Source organism: Moschus berezovskii, chromosome 2, assembly GCF_049115385.1.
Source record: "Moschus berezovskii isolate FMDL1 chromosome 2, NW_MosBer_1.0, whole genome shotgun sequence".
NCBI lineage: Eukaryota > Metazoa > Chordata > Mammalia > Artiodactyla > Moschidae > Moschus > Moschus berezovskii.
In genome coordinates this window covers 567729-588591 of record NC_142461.1, presented here as the reverse complement: position 1 = coordinate 588591, position 20863 = coordinate 567729, and the positions used below count along the sequence as shown (strand labels likewise).

General features: G+C 41.5%; 1 protein-coding gene across 3 annotated transcripts in view; it reads left to right on the top strand.

Annotated features, from left to right (window-relative positions):
- Positions 1 to 20863, top strand: part of FBXO42 (F-box protein 42) — an 87401-nt gene that overhangs the window by 2939 nt on the left and 63599 nt on the right. The gene's annotated exons all lie outside the window — the stretch shown is intronic.

Here is a 20863-nt window from a genome sequence, read left to right as displayed (position 1 = left end):
CAAAATGAAACACGAGCAGCCTTTCCTACCCTTTTACCTTTTTGAGTGCTTCCCCCAGCGAAGTAGGAACTGCGAATCTCCTTGATTGAGACAGCAGCCCACGTTGTGACACTGGAAGGCTTCTGGCGAGAATTGTTTGTGCAAAGGGAACCGTGGAGGGTGGGAACCAATTTGGAAACGAAGAAAAAACAGTTGTAAAATCTTGATAGTCTCTGCGGAGTAACTTCGGTGCTAATGCAGCCCTCGTTCCTTTGAAACCTTTGGATTGTTAAGGTTTCGATACCCAAGTGCTTTTGTCTTCTGATCTCTGAAGTTTATTAAGAGAATAAAAGCTTTATTTCTTAATTGCCATAGCCTTTGGACGTTTCTGTGCTGGGATTCCAGTTGCTCAGAACACATTACCAGTTCTCGGTTGCTGGCAGGGACATTGTACTGTACTTAGCCTTTTTGAGAGCAACTCTGGTCGCTGCTGCTCGGACGCTAATGTGGAGACTTCGATGTCTCTCTAGCAGAGAAGCCGGTTTGAAGCCTTGCGGCCTCTTCCTTGAGGAGTGACGGTTTCAGCTGCAGTTGTGCTGTAGGAAACTGTTGGGGCAATCGCCTTGGCTGGGACACGCCACATATCTTCTGTAACTTACGTTTGTTCAGCTAGTGCTTAAGAAGGATGACATCATGGGTTTAAAGGGGCAAGAAAATCTGGGAGGCAATGGCATCGTTTAGAGTTGACCGTTTAAGATTTAGTCTGTAGCGTTTACTGGGAATAGTGATGCTCTGTTTCAGATCCCTCATTTTGAGCATATGCGTGTATATAAACTGGCTTCCTTTCTGTTGTATGATGTCATTTTATATCCTATAACTGTTCGCTTTTGACAAGGCTGGTATAGGTATTGCTCTTATCTATATTGATCCATGGGTTTTCAGCCTGTTTCAGAAGCTTTTAATTGTTAGAAGAACAACTGTTTAATGTTAGCTAATTTGCGGGCCTTTTTTTTTTTTTTCTCTTAAAGCCTCTTCCATAGGGATTTGTAGATTTTCTCAGTGCCTTTGCTAAGGACATGAACCTAAACCAGCAACTTCTCTGTTTTAGAAAGTTGGAGAACCACTCTGCGTATCAATTTGCTAATAAAGAGTCATGAGATTAATGCAGTAAACATCCTGGTGGTTTGACATTACACTTCTTGGCATACTGTGTTGCATTGTTGTGCTAAATCATCATCAGGTATTGATGCAACTTCATGACATCCATGACATCATTCACTCTCCAGCATTTTGCCTTTTGCAATTTCTTCTCAGTCACAGAAAAATAGGATCAGGAAAAATCGCTTAGGATGCTTCTCAATGTCTGATTTCTGGAAGAGCCTTCTCTAAAACTGCTCTATATAGTTAAAACCCTCCTGTAAGACTCAGAGCTGTGTAATTGCTACATATTGTGAAAATTCTAGTACAACCTCTAGGTTTTACAAGAATAGTGAAGTCCCAAGAAGTTACTCCAAAGATGAACAAAAATACATGATTGTCTTTGTGATTTCAGGTTTGTTTTAGTCTGTATAAAACCAGAAGCCATTTGTTTAAATTATGCCCTTCCCACTTCAAAAGATTGTTACGTGAAACAACAGTGTTTGTGAAAATGCTTTGCAAAATAGAAGGTGAATGTAAAATTGATTATTCAGTAATCAGTTTTATGAAAATGCCTATTGAGGGCCTTCTCTTTGCTGGACAATCTGGGAAGTAGGTCCTGATGATTCTAAGACAAGACAGCTTTTGGTCTGAAGTTGCTTGCAGTATGGTCTGGGAGCCAGTCTAAGAAATTAGTTAAATACATTGCAGTGTAAAAAATGCACTGAATCCAACCAAGGGAGTGAGAAAGTCTTCTCAGAGCCAGGGTGGGTTTCCCCAGCCTTTCCTGTTATTCTGCAGCAAAATATCCCTTTTGTGAGCAACCTGCTTTTTATAAAAACTTAGAAACAAATTCTGTCATGAGTTCTTTCCTCTTTTATTCGTTCACTGTTATGGCACTTCCCACGCAGTGTGCTCCAGTTATGGTTTCTGCATTCTCAAAAATCCACCAGGGTCTCGGGAGAATCTTTTTGAGAGTGAGTCATATGCACAAGAAATAAACACAAACATTGCAGCTGCATTAAAATATCTCAAATTGCTAAGCGGTGACAACCTTAGAGTGATGACGCTTTTGTTTGTGTTTTATAAACGGGCACAAGCAGTACTGTATGATTTTAATTTGATCACACTTAATCAATGTTCAGTTGTCTGTCCCTTAGAATGTTGATTACTAGTGATTATTAATACTGCCTCTTTTCCCAATAATAGATAAAGCAAGAACATCCTTCTCCTTTTGAGGTGAAGCTGACAACTTAAGCCAGGACCATACTGAACAATTTTGTAAAATCTATTTATGTAGATTGAGGCTGCTTAGCATCTCTGATCTTAAACTTCTGTTCAATACAGTTTTCTCATCTTAGTGCTGTGGTATTTTATGATCAATGTAGCATGCTGTTACCCACACTGCAAAAGTTTTGCAGATGTCTGAATGGAATCTGTGAGTGGTGCAGTGTTGGACACATACCGTCTGTATCTTCACCGATGATGAGTGCTTTCAGTGGTGGCTGACAGGAGAGTGAAGGTGATGCATTCATTTTTCTAGCTTACATGTAGAAAGGTAGAACCTACGGACAAGTCATTTTAAAATTTCCTGGTATTAAGCTCATAACACTATGGTTTATTTTAAAGATAGTTTCTTGTGACATTCTTATTTTAAATGTCTTGTGAAATTATGACTTAGTGGTACTCTTATAAAGCTTAATTTTGTGTTTCCTTACTCATATATGTCCCAGAAGGCAAATTTGCTTTGAGTTCTGATTCTTCCTGTATTAAGTTTCTACTTTTTAGTTTCAAAAGTTTTCTCCTAGGCATTTAATTTTTTTCCAATGTTACTGTTCTGTTTTGCTTCAAAAGTGGAAGTATCTTATACTTTAATGCTTGTTTGTATTCATAAATCTGATAAATGTACAGATATTATATAAAGCAATAGTTATGTGTAAAATTTTACTACTCTGGACAGTATCTTGGCTTAGACAGTAACGTGTTTTCTCTTGTCTGCTAGTAATATTGAATACATAGATTTCAGGTAGTTCATACAGTTTCTTTAAAGGCAAACAAGTTTTAGTTTTAGCTACTAATATTCTCTTAGAATATTTAATATTTAGGATAGTTTTATTTCAGCTGTTTTAAGGAATTCCCTAGTATGGCATACTCTCCCAAATCTGTTTCCTTTATTATTCTCATCTTAAATGTTTGCTTCATGTTATCATATAGAGAACAAGACATCTTTTTCCCAGAATGAACCTCTTGGTGCATTGTTGGAGAAAGGTTGATGTTAATTATAAATTGATCAGTACAGTTTTACTAAGTGTCTCCTCTCCCATCTGCTGGCTTTCCAGAAAGAGAAGGATAAGCTCCAAGGGGAAATGGAGCTTATCCTTCTTTTTCAGTGTTTATTTTAAAGCTTTTTCCTAGTGTTCTTGCTTTCTCTTGCCAAAAAGCAACGGTGTCTTGTCTTTCCTTGGTTGATCCAGCAGTGTTGCTTGCGGTCTGGTCTAAGGCCTGCTTTCTTGCCTTTGCTTTGAGATGCGTCATGGCATCTTTCCAAATAGACCATTTGGCCTGGTCACAGTCAAGCACACTGCTCTCTTCCTACTTTCCTGTGGGTCCTTCAAGTTGGATGTGTCAGTCTGCCTTAACTCTGCCCACCTTTTTTCTTCCCCAGTAAATGTAGTTCTCTCTTCCAAGCGTGTTTCATAAATCATAATGGAAGTTTGGAATGTAGTTCCCTGTAGAGATGCATAATAATGTATGTGGGTTAGAATTTCACATTTTATTTAACTTAAAAGTAACTTAATGGTAATGAATCTTCAAGATGTTGCATTAGGTGAAATAAGCCACAAAAGAGCAAATACTGTATGATTACATTTGTATGAGTTCCCCAGAATAGTCCTAATTCATAGCGACAGAAAGTAGAATGGCAGTTGCTGGGGCAGAGGAGGAGAGGGAAAGGGGATTTACTGCTTAATTTTAGTTTGGGATCAAAGTTCTGGAGGTAGATGGAGGGGCCGGTTGCCCAACTTGATGCCACTGAACTGCATATTTGAAAATGATTAAAATGACAGTTTTTATGTAATGTATAAACACACACAGAGGAAGCTTAATGGTTTACATATGCTCTGTGGGCTGGATTGATAATTATTTATTTCAGTATAGTAATTAAGATCATAGACTTTGGCCCCGGGGAGACCCAGGCTCATGTCCTACCTAGTTCTGCTACTTTCCTTGGGTATGGACCTTAGGTTCTTTAACCCTCAGTTTTTTCGTCTATAAAATGAGGGTAATGCCAATGATTGGGGACAATTAAGTTTCAGAATGAGCGTATTGCCCAGCACATGGTAAACACTCAAGTCTTAAACGTTGTTACTAACTACAGTGTTTTATGAAGCATTGAAGCTGGAACAAGGGACCTTGTCTGCTGGCTCCCTCGCCATCCCAGGTCATGCCTGGCCCGTGTGCGGGCACTCCTGTAGCAGGAATACGTGTTCCCCCGTCTCCCCTGCGCTCCTCTCTCTGTCTTTGGAGAGCGGGCTTGTTCACGTCTTCACTTGACACCACCGCCCGGACGTTTCCCAGATACATCTAGATGTGATCTTTCTTTTATGTCTCTTAATTTTCCAGGGATTTTATACAGCATGTTCTCTAATTCAGCTGCCCATGTATTCACAGCTAAGTCCGTTATTTCACCTCGCACCTCTCTGAAGATAAAAACACCTTTACTAAGTAGGTTCCCATCTCAATATTTCCATTTCTCTAGGTAGAATAATTTTATTCTAATCTGGTAAACCATAAAACTGGGACTCACTTGTTACTACTACTAAAACAAACTTGTGTGTGTGTCCTGTGTAGCTCTGTATTATCTTCCTCAACATTCCTCAGATTTCCCTGCTTATCGTTACATCTGCTGACGTGACTCTAGGCCAGGCTTCCATGAGCTGAAGGCAGGCTGAAGTGCTGATACAGTTGTTAAATTAAGTAGTCTTGTTGCCAGGGCTGTGCTGTTTATTAGTTGTGTGATCTCAGTCTCCCTCATCTTCAGGAAGGGAGTTACAGTTTCTGCCTCATAAAATATTTAAATGTCTAACACATGGTAAATACTCCATGAAAAGTAGTTGCTGTTAATTGAGTTTTTCTTCTTGGTAGTTTCTGGAAATGATTAAGATTGAAGTGACAGTATTATGACAGACCAGTCTTAAAGAACTACTCTCTGAATGTTTCTCCTCTGATTGGGGTCCTGTGGTAACTCATCATTGCTTAGTTATCTGTGGGGCTTCCCTGGTGGCTCAGTTGGTAAAGAATCTGCTTGCAATGCAGGAGACCCGGGTTCGTTTCCTGGGTTGGGAAGATCACCTGGAGAAGAGAATGGCAACCCACTCCAGTATTCTTGCCTGGAGAACCCCATGGGCAGAGGAGCATGGCGGGCTACAGTCCATGGGGTCGCAGGAGTGGGACGTGACTTGGCGACTAAACCACCACTTACGTGTGATGAGAAGACAACACTTCCTCGGGTCTCAGTGACGCTTTACTGTGACTGTGCTGCTCAGTACGGTTATCATCTTGACTTACACACTTTCATCAGCCTTTTTGGAGAAGGAAATGGCAACCCACTCCAGTATTCTTGCCTGGAGAACCCCATGGACAAAGGAGCCTGGTGGGCTCCAGCCCATGGGGTCGCAAAGGGTCAGACACGACTGAGCGACTAACACACACACACACTTATCTGTGAAGCTCTCCATTTGGCCTTCTTTGTACCTTTTCAGCCCTATTTTCCACGACACTTATCATGCAGTTTGTTAAAGCCAGACTTGTCTCACTGCCTCTCATGTAAATCATGTTCATTTTTATAACTGAAAGGTTCATTTTCCTACATGGAAACCATTTTTTTTTTTCATTTAACTACTCTGTCCAGCTCTATAGAGTAACTCTTGTATGCTCCACCTGTTTGTCCTCGCACAAATAGGTTCCAAAAAGAAAAATACTGTGCTGACTCCCACCAGATACCTTAAAGGGGACATATCACGCAGTATAATTCACATGTAATATTTTTAGTGTCATAGGCACATTTAGTCCTTCCGTATCAGGCATACTCACTCCGTGTGGGCATTTGATTCTTACGGCTGATGTTCTTCATGATCTTTCTGAATCATTGCATAATCCCAAGTGTCTGTTGAGTCTTTCCTGCCTTTTTGTTTATTGGTCCATCCATTCAACAAACATTTATTGAATGCTGCTATGTGCTAGGCATGGTTCAAGATATTAGGGTCACAGTGGACAGAATAGGCAAGGGCTCTGATTTCCAGGACCTTATATTTGAGAATGAAGAAAGGAGTTAATGAATGAACAAAATTTCACATAAGTACTTCAAAGAAAATGAAAGAGAACTAGCTTGAAGGGAAAACTAATTGAAATTGGTTTAGAGAAGGCCTCAGTGAGAAGGTGATGTTCAGGCTGAAAGATACAAGGCAGGACGTTTAACGGTAAGTTTGGGGATGTAAGGAACAGCTAGTGTGAAGGTCTAGGGTAGGAACCAGGATCCAGTCAGGATTCCCAGATTGCATTTGGCTGTTACTTAGTCTTTGCTTCATCATCTAAAAACCTCCTACCCTTTTTTCTTTGCCTCAGTGACATTAGCTATTCTTTTTTTCTTGCTGCATGTGGCGTGTGGAACTTCCCTGACCAGGGATCGAACCCATGCTCCCTGCATTGGACGTGAGTCTTAACCACTGGGCCACCAAGGAGGTCCAGACATTGCTTTTTGAAGAGGCCAGTCTGGCTCTTTGGTGGAGTCTTCCACATTTGTGATTTGTCTTACTGTTTACGCGTGTCACTTAATCCCTGCCTTTATCCCCTTTTAGGACAAGTCTAAAGGCTTGACAGCATTCCTGTTTGCAATCCTGTGTGATACTGTGTATTCATATTGTATCACTCTTGATGTCAGCTTTTGCCATTTTGATACTGAGTTTGATCACTTGGTTAACCTGAGAGTCCTCGATCTTTCCTTTGTAAAGGTTTCCCTTTATGTGGATCAGGTAATCTGTGGGGCAGCAATTTAACACACTTACTATATTCTCTTTCACCTGTTGGTTTTAATGTCCATCAGTGATCCTTGCCTGAGTCAGTTTCATTGGAGGTTGCAGACGGGTGATTGTTTTCACAATTATTAGCTGGCAGGATAACCATCAACCAGGAATTAACTACTAAAAGTCTGTCCTAGTAAGGCAGGGTGTTTTGGTTGATTCTTTGCCGTTTGTTGTAAATTTTGTTGGTAAAGAATTGGGGCTTCCCAGGTGGCCCATTGGTAAAGAATCAGCTTGGCAAATCAGGAGATGGAGTTTCAATCCCTGAGTTGGGGAGATCCCCTGGAGAAGGACATGGCACCCCACTCCAGTATTCTTGCCTGGAAAATTGTATGAACAGAGGAGCCTGGTGGGCTGTGGTCCGTGGGGTCGTAAAAAGTCAGATGAGACTTAGCAACTGAGCACACACACAGAAACTTGGTCACCTCTGTGGTAGCAAATGAGTTTCTCTGCTACTTTCTATATCGCTATAGGCACAGAATTTGTATTTATTCATTATTTCACAGTTAGTTGTAGCCGTCAGTCTCTCTGATGCGGACCTCTGGCCGATATGAGTGTTGTGTCCTTCTGATGGGCCATCTGTTTTGGGTTTTCTGTCACAAGACATCCCAGGTGCGCCTTGTGCTCTCTCTGTTCTTGACCCCAAATCAGTCGTTTTTCTAGGGAGGCCTAGTTTCCTTTATAGAGAATGCCATTAGAAACCAAGTTCTGAGGACTCGGGATGCTCAGTGCCACTGGGTCTTCATTATTTCTAGGTTCTTTCAGTAGGCAGAGACAGAAAATATGTTTTTTAGAAATCAAAACTTCATGTTGACATTCCAGTTTAATTTGAACATATTACAGGGTTCTTTTCTTTAGGTTTTTTGTCTCTCTTAAACTGACAGTCTTATTTTCTAGAATTGTTCATGTTTATTTGCTTTATCCTACTGTACACATAACTTTTAAAAGTATAGTATTCATATTGTTACTAACAAAATTACTAAGGTAAATTTGAATTTTATTTGTGATTCTTTTTATCTTTAGAATATTCTGTCAAGATCCAGTCAGGAATATGAAAAACATACCAGGTATTTCAGATAGAGGATATTTAATATAGGTTGCAAGACTCAGAGAGCAAAATAGAGTAGGGCTGTGTAGCTGAGAGACTGAGAACTAGGGCGACGCTGTTGCCTCGGGTCTTGGGAACAAAAGGCACTGACAAAAGTTGTGAAGAATCCCGAGGGGAGGGGCCCCACTACCTCAGGCGCTGCGGCTCCTTTCAGGCCTGGGGCCGAGTGGGGAACTGCCAAGATGCGCAGCGTGGCTGGCGGCTCCTTTCAGGCCTGGGGCCGTGTGGGGAACTGCCAAGATGCGCCGCGTGGCTGCTGCTTGGATCATGTCTTCCTCCGTCAGTCCAGTCCAGTCCAGTCGCTCAGTCATGTGTGGCTCTTTGCGACCCCATGGACCGCAGCACACCAGACCTCCGTGTTCATCACCAACTCCCAGAGCCTGCTCAAACTCATGTCCATCGAGTTGGTGATGCCATCCAACCATCTCATCCTCTGTTGTCCCCTTCTCCTCCTGCCCCCAATCCTTCCCAGCGTCAGAGTCTTTTCTAATGAGTCAGCTCTTCGCATCAGGTGGCCAAAAGTATTGGAGCTTCAGCTTCAGCATCAGTCCTTCCAATGAATATTCAGGACTGATTTCCTTTAGGATAGATTGGTTGGATCTCCTTGCAGTCCAAGGGACTCTCAAGAGTCTTCTCCAACACCACAGTTCAAAAGCATCAATTCTTCAGTGCTCAGCTTTCTTTATAGTCCAACTCTCACATCCACACATGACTACTGGAAAAACCATAGCTTTGACTAGATGGACCTTTGTTGAATGTCCCTGGTTTCTAATATGCTATCTAGGTTTATCATAGTTTTTCTTCCAAGGAGCAGGCGTCTTTTAATTTCATGGCTTCAGTCCCCGTCTGCAGGAGCCCGAGAAAGTAAAGTCTGTCACGGTTTGCATTGTTTCCCAGTCTATTTGCAATTAAGTGATGGGGCCAGATGCCATGATCTTCGTTGTTTGAATGTTGAGTTTTAAGCCAGCTTTTTCACTCTCCTCTTTCACTTTCATCAGGAGGCTCTTTAGTTCCTCTTCACTTTCTGTGATAAGCGTGGTGTCATCTGCACATCTGAGGTTGTTGATATTTCTCCCGGCAGTCTTGATTCCAGCTTGTACTTCACTCAGTCCAGCATTTCTCATGGTGTACTCTGCATGTAAGTTAAATAAGCAGGGTGACAGTGTAAAGCTTTGACATACTCCTTTCCCAGTCGAACCAGTCTGTTGTTCCATGTCCTGTTCTAACTGTTGCTTTTTGACCTGCATACAGGTTTCTCAGGAAGGGGGTGAGGTGGGTGGTATTCCCATCTTTTTAAGAATTTTCCACAGTTTATTGTGATCCACACAGTCATGGCTTTAACATAGTCCATGGAGCAGAAGTAGATGTTTTTTCTGGAATTCTCTTGCTTTTTCTGTGATCCCATGGATGTTGGCAATTTGATCTCTGGTTCCTCTGCCTTTTCTAAATTCAGCTTGAACATCTGGAAGTTCACGGTTCATGTATTGCTGAAGCCTGGCTTGGAGAATTTTGAGCATGACTTTACTAGCCTGTGAGATGAGTGCAACTGTGCGGCAGTTTGAACATTCTTTGGCATTGCCTTTCTTTGGGATTGGATGAAAACTGGCCTTTTCCAGTCCTGTGGCCACTGCTGAGTTTTCCAAATTTGCTGGCATATTGAGTGCAGCACTTTCACAGCATCATCTTTGAGGATTTGAAATAGCTCAACTGGATTTCCATCACCTCCACTAGCTTTGTTCGTAGTGATGCTCTCTAAGGCCCACTTGACTTCACATTCCAGGATGTCTGGCTGTAGGGGAGTGATCACACCATTGTGATTATCTGGGTTGTGAAGATCTTTTTTGTACAGTTCTTCTGTGTATTCTTGCCACCTCTTCTTAATATCTTCTGCTTCTGTTAGGTCCACACCATTTCTGTCTTTTATCGAGACCATCTTTGCATGAAATGTTCCCTTGGTATCTCTAATTTTCTTGAAGAGATATCTAGTCTTTCCCATTCTACTGTTTTCCTCTATTTCTTTGCATTGATCGCTGAGGAAGGCTTTCTTAGCTCTCCTTGCTGTTCTTTGGAACTCTGCATCCAGAAGCTTATATCTTTCCTTTTCTCCTTTGTTTTTAGCTTATCTTCTTTTTTCTGCTATTTGTAAGGCCTCCTCAGACAGCCATTTTGCTTTTTTGCATTTCTTTTCCATGGGGATGGTCTTGGTCCCTGTCTCCTGTACAACGTCATGAACCTCCGTTCAGAGTTCATCAGGCACTCTATCTATCAGATCTAGTCCCTTAAATCTATTTCTCACTTCCACTGTATAATCATGACGGATTTGATTTAGGTCATATCTGAATGGTCTAGTGGTTTTCCCTACTTTCTTCAATTTAAGTCTGAATTTGGCAATAAGGAGTTCATGATCTGAGCCACAGTCAGCTCCCAATCTTGTTTTTGCTGACTGTATAGAGCTTCCCCATCTTTGGCTGAAAAGAATATAATCAGTCTGATTTTGGTGTTGACCATCTGGTGATGTCCATGTGTAGAGTCTTCTCTTGTGTTGCTGGAAGAGGGTGTTGCTATGACCTGTGTGTTCTCTTGGCAGAACTCTGTTAGCCTTTGCCCTGCTTCATTTTGTACTCCAAGGACAAAGTTGCTGTGACTCCAGGTGTCTCGTGAGCACTTTCTTTTGCATCTCTACCTAATTTTTAGTAATTTTCAGTGTATCCTTTCAGTATTTCTTTTTACGAAAGTAAATATCTAAGTATAGTCTTTTTTTTATTGTTTCTTACATAAAAGATTGCCATATTATGTGCACTGTTCAGCAGTTCTTTTCAGTTAATGTATCTTGGAGATCATGCTTGGAACAGAGGTAATGCCTAATTATTTCCACAGCTTCATTTTGCGAATGTGCCAGATTTGTTCAACTAGTTACTTAAAATATATATACATTTATTTGTTTTGGTTGTGCTGGATCTTAGTTGTGGCTTGCAGAATCGTTAGTTGCTGCCTGCAGAATGGTTAGTTGTGGTATGCAAACTCTTAGCTGGGGCATGTGGAATCTAGTTTCCCAGCCAGGGATCGAACCCAGGCCCTCTAAATTGGGAGTGCAGAGTCCCTGGAGCACCAGGGAGGTCCCAACTAGTCACTTTTTGATGGTCATCAGTAATTAATGCTTTATTGCTGATCTTTTAAAAATAAATTTTGGTGGGAATTCCCTGGTTGTCTAGTGGTTAGAACTCAACGCTTTCACTGCTGAGGGCCTAGATTTCAGTCCCTGGTCAAGGTAAAGACCCCACAGGCCATGAGGCATGGCCAAAAAAAAAAAGACCACCTCACTACTTAAAATAGATGTTGGTATGTGCGTATGTGTGTTAGAAGGAGCTTTGAGCCGATACAGGTTCTGTTTTGACACTAAATATATGACCTGTTTTCGGACTTCAAGTTTCCTCATATGTAAAATAAAGGTTAAATTGCTCCATAATCTGTAAGGTTGCCTGCTATATATAATATGTTATATTTTTCTGAAAGTTTTATTCGCCATATTTTAAACCTGTTACTCAGTAGAGTATATAAGGCATTGGAAAAGTATGAATGAGAGCATCAGGTTAAGTTTTAGAAGTACTACTGAGAGTTTTCTGGACTTGAATCTGCTCGGGTGCTTGTTAAAAAAATTCAGATTCCTGGACCCACCCCTGTTTTCTGAAACAGTCTCTAGGAAATGTACCTACTAGGTGATTTTTTTTTTTTTTTAATGATCAAGCAAGCTTGTGAAACAGGAGTTACTTCATGTGCATATGCTATTGTCCTTTAGGTTTCCTGAGGATAGGGAGTAGTCGGGACATTATTTACTCTTCATGAATTCCTTTGCTCTGACCACCACCAGAAAAAATATAAGTGGAAATGAAAATTTCCCTTCTCCTACAGCATCTTGTCAAAATGTATTATGTTCTCTGCAGAATATTTTTGTGTCAGTGAGGAAGCTGGCTCTCTATATGCAAACTGGGAGATGTGACAGGAATACTGTGCGATTGTATAGTGCTTTGAATTCTGCTTCCTGAAACACTTTTCACCATGCTTCTCCTTTACTCACATTTAATAAATTCTTTCCTAGAGACTTCAGAACATATTGGGTTCCAATTGTGGTTCCTTTTTTTTTTATTTTTGAACAGAGCTGGCTAATTGTGGGCAGATTAATTTATCTGGGCCTCATTATCCTTATCTATGAGATAGCTTCCCTAATAGTTCAGTTGGTAAAGAATCTGCCTGCAGTGCAGGAGACCCTGGTGCTATCCCTGGGTTCGGAAGATCCTCTGGAGAAGGGAAAGGCTACCCACTCCAGGATTCTGGCCTGGAGAATTCCATGGACTGTGTAGTCCATGGGGTCGCAAAGAGTGGGACCCGACTGAGCGACTTTCACTTTGACTTTAAATGAGACACGGTGCTTGGCACACGCTCCCAGTACTTTCTGATTCCCTTTCCTCTGAGCTGGCCTTCACATCAGCCAGATTTTAGTGGCTTCTGAAGTGTTGGCACTGAGTCCGTGCACTGGCGACCTTGGCGTCACCAGGGTTAGAGTGCGGAGCGTCAGGCCCCACTCCAGGCCCACTGAGTCTCTATCTATAGATTGAGACCCACAGTAAAATCTGAAAAGCGTTGGAACCTTAAGAGATTTCCAGAGAGATTTCCTCTTTCTTTTTGTCTGAGTTCCTAATGATTTCATTCTTTGTATCTTTGGCAGTTTGGTTTTGTTGTACACTATTAGCTGAAACTATTTTAGATCAATATGTAAGCACATGTTCAGAATAAAAATCTACCTGCAGAATTATTTACATTATTGTTGTTCAATGGTGTTTTTTTTAGTGTGAGAAATTCTGTAGACTGCACACAAATATGTGCAGTTTAAAGAATAATTATAAGCAGACATCTGTGGAACTGCCACCCAGGTCAAGTGATGGAGTATTGTAGTGCTTCAGGGTACTTCAGGGTGCCCTTCTTTGATTGCAACCATTTCCTCTCTTAGCAGTAACTGCTGTTTTGTCTTGTGATAATTTCCTTGCTTTTCTTGATAGTTTTACCACCTGTGTGTGTATCTCTAAACAGTAGTTTAGTTTTGCCTGTTTGTCAGCTTTACATAAATGGAATCATGCTTTTGTTATGTTTGCTTCATGTTAGAGATGTATCCATTTATTGTATAGATTTTCTTTTTAAAGTAATAAAGACCCCCCCAAAATTCTAGCAAGTGTTGAATAATTTTATCTGTAGTGTTACACCTTGATTTTTTAAAAAATCATTAATTCAAAAAGACATAGGCCTCTTAATGTTCACAGCAGTACTATTTACTGTAGCCAAGATATGGAAGCAACCTGTGTCCATCAAAGGATGAATGGATAAAGAAAATGTGGTTTCCGTACATACACGCACAATGGAATACTACTCAGACATAAAAAAGAATGAAATTTTGCCATTTGCAACAACATTGATGGAATTGGAGGGTTTTATGCTTAGTAAAATAAGTTAGAGAAAGACAAAGACTGTATGATATCATACGTGGATTCTGAAAAATGTGACAATCTAGTGAATTTAATAATAAAGAAACAGACTCATAGAGAAGAAGCTAGTGGTTACCCATGGGGAGAGGGACAAAATTGAGGTAGGAAAGTACGAAGTACAGATATACAATATGCAGATTATAGATAGTATTGTATACAATATACAGATATACAATATACCTTGTATAAAATAAACCAGTTGCAAGGATATATTTCCATTTTGTGACTCACAGAAGAGTTGGACCCGACTTAGTATACAAAAAATTCACCTCTATATTTTAAGGCAGAAATGGCTTTTTAAATTTCCAGAGAATAGCAAGACAAGATAACAAAGCCTTCTTAACTGAACAATGGAAAGAAATAGAGGAAAACAGTAAAATGGGAAAGACTGGAGATCTCTTCAAGAAAATTGGAGATACCAAGGGAACATTTCATGCAAAGATGGGCACTAAGGACAGAAACAGTATGGACCTAATTAACAGAAGCAGAAGATACTAAGAAGAGGTGGCAAGAATACACAGAAGAACTGTACAAAAAAGATCTTAATGATCTGGATAACCACGGTGGTGTGGTCACTCACCAAAAGCTAGACATCCTGGGGTGTGAAGTCAAGTGGACCTTAGGAAGCATCACTATGAACAAAGTTAGTGGAGGAGACAGAATTCCAGCTGAGCTATTTAAAAGATGATGCTGTTCAAGTGCTGCACACTCAATATGTCAGCAAATTTTGAAAACTCAGCAGTGGCCCCAGGCTGGGAAAAGGCCAGTTTTCATTCCAGTCTCAAGGGCAGTGTCACAGAGTGTTCAAACGACCGTACAGTTGCACTCATCTCACATGCTACAAGGTTACGCTCAAGATCCTTCAAGCTGCGCTTCAGCAGTACATGAGCTGAGAGATTCAAGATGTGCAAGTTGGGTTTCAAAGAGGCAGAGGAAGCAGAGGTCAGATTGCCAACTTTGATTGGATCATGGAGAAAAAAGCAAGAGAATTCAAGGAAAACATGTGCTTTATTGACTACACCAAAGCCTTTGACTGTGTGGATCACAACAAACTGTGGAAAATTCTTAAAGAGATGGGAATACCAGACCACCTGTCCTGTCTTCGTGTCCTTACTTGTCCTGTATGCAGGTCAAGTAGCAACAGTTAGAACCAGACAGGGAACAACAGACTGATTCAAAATTGGGGAAGGAGTACGTCAAGGCTGTATGTTGTCATCCCGCTTATTTAACGCATGCAGAGTACATCAAGAGAAATGCTGGCCTGGATGGGTCACAAGCTGGAATCAAGACTGCAGGGAGAAATGTCAACAACCTCAGATATGCAATTGATACCAGTCTAATGGAAGAGCCTCTTGATGTGGGAGAAAGAGGAGAGTGAAAAAACTGGCTTGAAACCAGTGTTAAAAAAACTGAGATCATGACACCCAGTCCCATCACTCCATGGCAAATAGACGGGGGAAAGTGGAAGCAGTGGTAGAGTTTATTTTCTTGGGCTCCAAAATCGCTGTGGACAGTGACTGCAGCCATGAAATTAAAACACACCTGCTCCTTGGAAGAAAAGCTATGACCAACCTAGGCAGCATATTAAAAAGCAGAGACATCACTTTGCCAACAGAGGTCCATATACTGAAAGCTATGATTTTTCTAGTGGTCATGTATGGGTGTGAGACTTGGACTATAAAGAAAGCTGAGCGCTGAAGAATTGATGCTTTTGAACTGTGGTGTTGGAGAAGACTCTTGAGAGTCCCTTGGACTGCAAGGGGATCCAACGAGTCCATCCTAAAGGAAGTCAGTCCTGAATATTCATTGGAAGGACTGATGCTGAAGCTGAAGCTCCAATACTTTGGCCACCTGATGCAAAGGGCCAACTCACTGGAAAAGACCCTGATGCTGGGAGAGATTGAAGGCGGGAGGAGAAGGGGACAACAGAGGATGAGTTGGTGAGATAGCATCACCAACTCAGTGGTCATGAATTTGAGCAAACTCCGGGAGTTAGTGGAGGACAGAGGAGCCTGGCGTGCTGCAGGTCATGGGTCGCAGAGAGTTAGACGTGACTCCATGGCTGAGCTACAACAGCCGTATGTTGGAGTTAGTATTGTTACTGCATATGAACCCACCTTTTAATAGCTCCTTGAGAGTTTGTTTGTACGATAATTCGTCTACTTCCCATGAATGGACATTTTATTGTTAACATTTGCTGTTGAAACAGTGCTGCATAGAACATCTTTTTTGCAACTGTGCCCGGGTTTACTTCAGACATATTTCTAAAATTAGAATGTCTGGGTCATCTGACATGTGCTTTTAAAATGTTGAAAGATGATACTGTAAAGAGATTTTAATAAGTATGGTTAGTGTTCCTTGACAGTCTTCAGCTTGATTGGAAATTTTAAATTATTTTGATCTTAAAATTTATCTTTATTCCTTCGTCATTAATTCATTCTGTTCATTTACCCATTGTTTACTGCTTGGAGAAGGAAGTGGCAGCCCGCTCCAGTGTTCTTGCCTGGAGAATCCCAGGGACGGGGGAGCCTGGTGGGCTGCCGTCTGTGGGGTTGCACAGAGCCGGACACGACTGAAGCGATTTAGCAGCAGCAGCAGTTACATATACTTGCTAAGAAAGATGTGTGCCTGATTATTATACATGGTAGAAAGTGAGAAGAAATATAAAGAGAATTAAGAAAGAGAGATTCCTTCTAATTGGAGAGATTGGGGAATGTTTTCCGAAGTAGGTGGTGCTTGAGCTGCCTTCACAGGACGATAGGTCTGCGTGTAGATTGTATCCCAAACAAAGAAGACCAGGGACAAGGGTTTAGGGTGGGAAGGAAGAGGCTCTGTTGAGACTCCGTCTGGCTGGGTGATAGAGACCTAGGCTGCAGTGGAAAGCGGCACCCAGAAGGGTCAGACTCGGCTTGCGGTGACCCTGCTTACTGAGGGTCTCTGCTGTGCGCCGCTGTCTCCGGTTGCCGTGGGCGGGGCCCGTCTGGCGGCGGCGTGTGGCTCTAGGCGCTCCACTTGGTAGCTGTGGCGCATAGGCGCAGTGGCTCCGCGGCATCCTGTCTGCTGCCTGGACCACCAGGAAAGACCGGTGGTGACTCTAAAATGATAACGCTCGCTCTGGAAAACAGTGCTTCAAAAAGTAAACAAAGAGTTACCATATGATATACCCTTTCCACCGGTAGATGTCTGTACAAAAGAACTAAGAACAAGAATTCAGGTATTTATCTGTCAGTGTTCATAGTAGTGTATTCACAGTGGCCAAGTGGTGAAAACTGCAAACGTCCATCAATAGATGAATGGATTAAACAAAAAAAAAAAAAAAAGGAAAGGAATGAAATTCTGGCTTCATACAACGCAGATAAAGCTATAAAATGTTGCGTTAATTAGTAAAATAAACCAGACACAGAAGGACAAGTGTTTTATGATTTCACTTATGTGAGATACCGAGAGAACAGTTCATAGACAAAGTAGAATAGCGGGAGTAGAGTGGAATAGGGAGTTAGTGTTTAATGGATACGGAGTTTCATTTAGGGTGATGAAAAAGTTCTGGAGATGGATAGTGGTGATGATAATACAAAGTGAATGCACTTAATGCCATTGAAATGTATACTTTAAACTGATTAACGTGTTTTATGTGTATTTTACTACAATAAAAATGAATACCAAAAAAGTAATGCTAAATGTAAATATTAAAGAATTGGCACTAAAGAATCAGTGAGGGTTTTTGATGTATGTTTGCACTGTGAAGATTAATCCTGAAGTGAAATGAAAGTAGATTGGAGAAGAAAGGAAGGAGTAAGCAATGGAAAAATCAGCTAATTCTCTTCATCGCAATAGTTTAGTTAAGAGATGATTTTGCCTTTAGGGCAGCAGCAAGGTAATTGGAAGGAAGGGATAATATGAGAGAAATCTGTTAATTAGATGTGAGAGGAAAGAGAAAAGGAAAAATAAAAGATGACTCCTAGGTTCTGAGTCAGGTAAATGGAAGGAAGGAAGATAAGTGGATGCCTGGGAAAATGAGTTTGGTGTCAGCTGTCTAGAAGGCAATTGAGAATAATCAAAATGTGGAGAGGTAGTTCAGGAAAATTAGGCCTAGCATTTGGAGGGATTAATTAGTCCGTCCCTCTGTCCACCTATCCATTCACCCATCCATCCATCTTTTTGAACAAATATTTTATGGCATCTGCCTTATACCAGGCACAGAAGATGAACACAGTTAGTCTAACCTCAGGGATCTCACAGTCCAGCGAGCCACCCTTAGCAGTCATATCTGAGACCATGGCAGTCCCTAAGGAGAAGACCGAGCAAGGGCAAGGAAATCTGGGATTTTGTGGGTTACCTCCACCTTCAGAGTATGAGAGGAGAAACTGAGGGGTGAGAGAGGTAGCAGAGACCAGTGCACTTCAGTCCAGTCGCTCCGTCTGCCTGACTCTGCGACCCCGTGGACCGCAGCATGCCAGGCCTCCCGGTCCATCACCAGCTCCCGGAGCCTGCTCAAACTCACGTCCGTCACGTCAGTGATGCCATCCAGCCATCTCATCCTCTGTCGTCCCCTTCTCCTGCCCCCAGTCTTTCCCAGCATCAGGGTCTTTCCCAATTAATCAGTTCTTCACATCAGGTGGTCAAAGGATTGGAGCTTCAGCATCAGTCCTTCCAATGAATATTCAGGATTGGTTTCCTTTAGGATTGATTTGATTTCCTTGAAGTCCAAGGGACTCTTCAAAAGTCTCCAACACCTCAGTTCAAAAGCATCGATTCTTTGGCACTCAGCTTTCTTTATAGTCCAACTCTCACATCCATGTGTGACTACTGGAAAAACCATAGCTTTCACTATATTAGCTTCTTTTCTCAGTAGCGACCAAGGGGAACATGTATAGCCATCTAAAAGTAAATTGAATTTGAAAGTGAAAGTGTTAGTCACTCAGTCGTGTCTGACTCTTTGCCACTCCATGGAGCATGGCTTGCTGTGCTCCTCAGTTCACGGGATTCTCCAGGCAAGAATACTGGAGTGCATTGCTATTTCCTTCTCCAGGGGATCTTCCCAACCCAGGGATCAAGCTTGAGTCTCGTGCATTGCAGGCAGACTCTTTACTATATGAGCCACGAGGGAAGCCCAATCTGAAGAATCAAAACAGTGCTAAAATGAAGTTGGAAAATTTGAGAAATTTCTGTGAAATGAATTTGAAGTTTTGCTATTTGACTTTATTTTGTCCACAGCAGTGATGACAGTGTAATCTTAAGTTTCCTTTTTCTCTTTACGATTTTTCATATTTTTTGATCTATAACTGAGATAGAGTTACATTAGTGTGCCAGTGAGCTGTGCTTCCAGCTTTGGATTTCTGCTGTTAGCAGCAGAAGTTCCTACTTGGAACTTTAGTCCTTAGTTTTTAACCTTTAAAATATTATTTTCCTTTAATCTAAATTGGCCTAGCTCATAATATACTTCTTTATTGTGGTAAAATATACAGAACATGAAATCAACCATTTTAGCCATTTTTACGTGTCTAGTGGCATTAAGCGTATTCACATTTTTAATGTAATAATAACCTCTATCTGTTCTTACTGCTTTTACAGTTGTATTTAGTTTTGGCTGTGCTGGGTCTTCGTTGCCACATGCAGACTTTCTGTGGTTGCGGCGCTCAGGCTTCTCATGGCAGGGGCTTCTCGGTGCTCGGCTCTAGGCTCCCGGGCGTTGACAGTTGCGGGGTGTGGGCTCGGTAGCTGTGGCTCTCCAGCTCTGGCGCACAGGCTTAGTTGCTCTGAGGTGCACGGACTCTACCCCGACCGCCCTGCACTAACAGGTGGGTTCTTATCCACTGCACCAGCAGGGAGATTGCTTAGTGCTTTTTAAGTCAAACCTCTTGCCTAACAGTTTTTCATCTTTCCCACATAGAAAATTGATTCTCTTTACTTAATTTCACTATAAAGTTTAACTTTTTAAATTTGAAGTACCTAGTAGATTCGGAGAAGGCAGTGGCAAGCCACTCCAGTGTTCTTGCCTGGAGAATCCCAGGGACGGGGGAGCCTGGTGGGTTACGGTCTATGGGGTCACACAGAGTCGGACACGACTGACGCAACTTAGCAGCAGCAGCAGCAGTAGCAGTGGATTGATTCAGGGATTATATGTGATATATATACACACATTGGAATACTACTCAGTCTTAAAAAAAAAAGAATGAAATGTTGCCGTTTGTAACAACATGGATGGACTTGGAGAGTATTATACTTAGGGAAAGAAGGAAAAGAAAGACAAATACTCTATGATGTCACTTCTGTGTGGAATCTAACAACTAAAATAAACTAACGAATATAACAAAAAAGCAAACTCAGAGAGACTGGGAACAGCTCTTACCCGGGGGTGGGAGTGGAAGCTGTGGGGGGTAGGACCGTGACAGAGGCTAGGGGATGAAGCAGCGCCAACGTCTGTAAAATAAAAACACAGGAGACGAGCTGAGGGGTCTGTTGTGTGGCCTGTGAAGTAGTGCCAGCGGTTTACAGTTGTAATCGGAGTGCACCCTTTAAATTGTATTGTACATCTGAAACTTAACATGTTATACATCTACACCTCAATAAAAATTTTTTAAAGTACTTCTTTTTTCCTTGTTGACTTTTAAAAAAGAACTATAATGTTTTATATTTTATTCCACATTGTACAGAAAAATAGTTTAGGGGGCAGTAAGTTTTTTTAACCTTTCAATTTAGCTTTATCAAGTTTCCTTTCTCCATATTTGATTCAGAAATTTCTTTTAAAGGAAAATATAAGACACAGGTAATAGCTGAAACCCTGTGTGTTCCCCTTCCAATCCCAATTGTCTTTATCTCTCTCTAAAATAACCATAATGAATTGGGTATTTATCATCCCTGTGCAGGGCTGAATACATTACTGTTTATTCATGTATAGTGAGTGTGAAATGAGTACAACTGTGCGGTAGTTTGAGCATTCTTTGGCATTGCCTTTCTTTGGGATTGGAATGAAGACTGACCTTTTCCAGTCCTGTGGCCACTGCTGAGTTTTCCAAATTTGCTGGCAT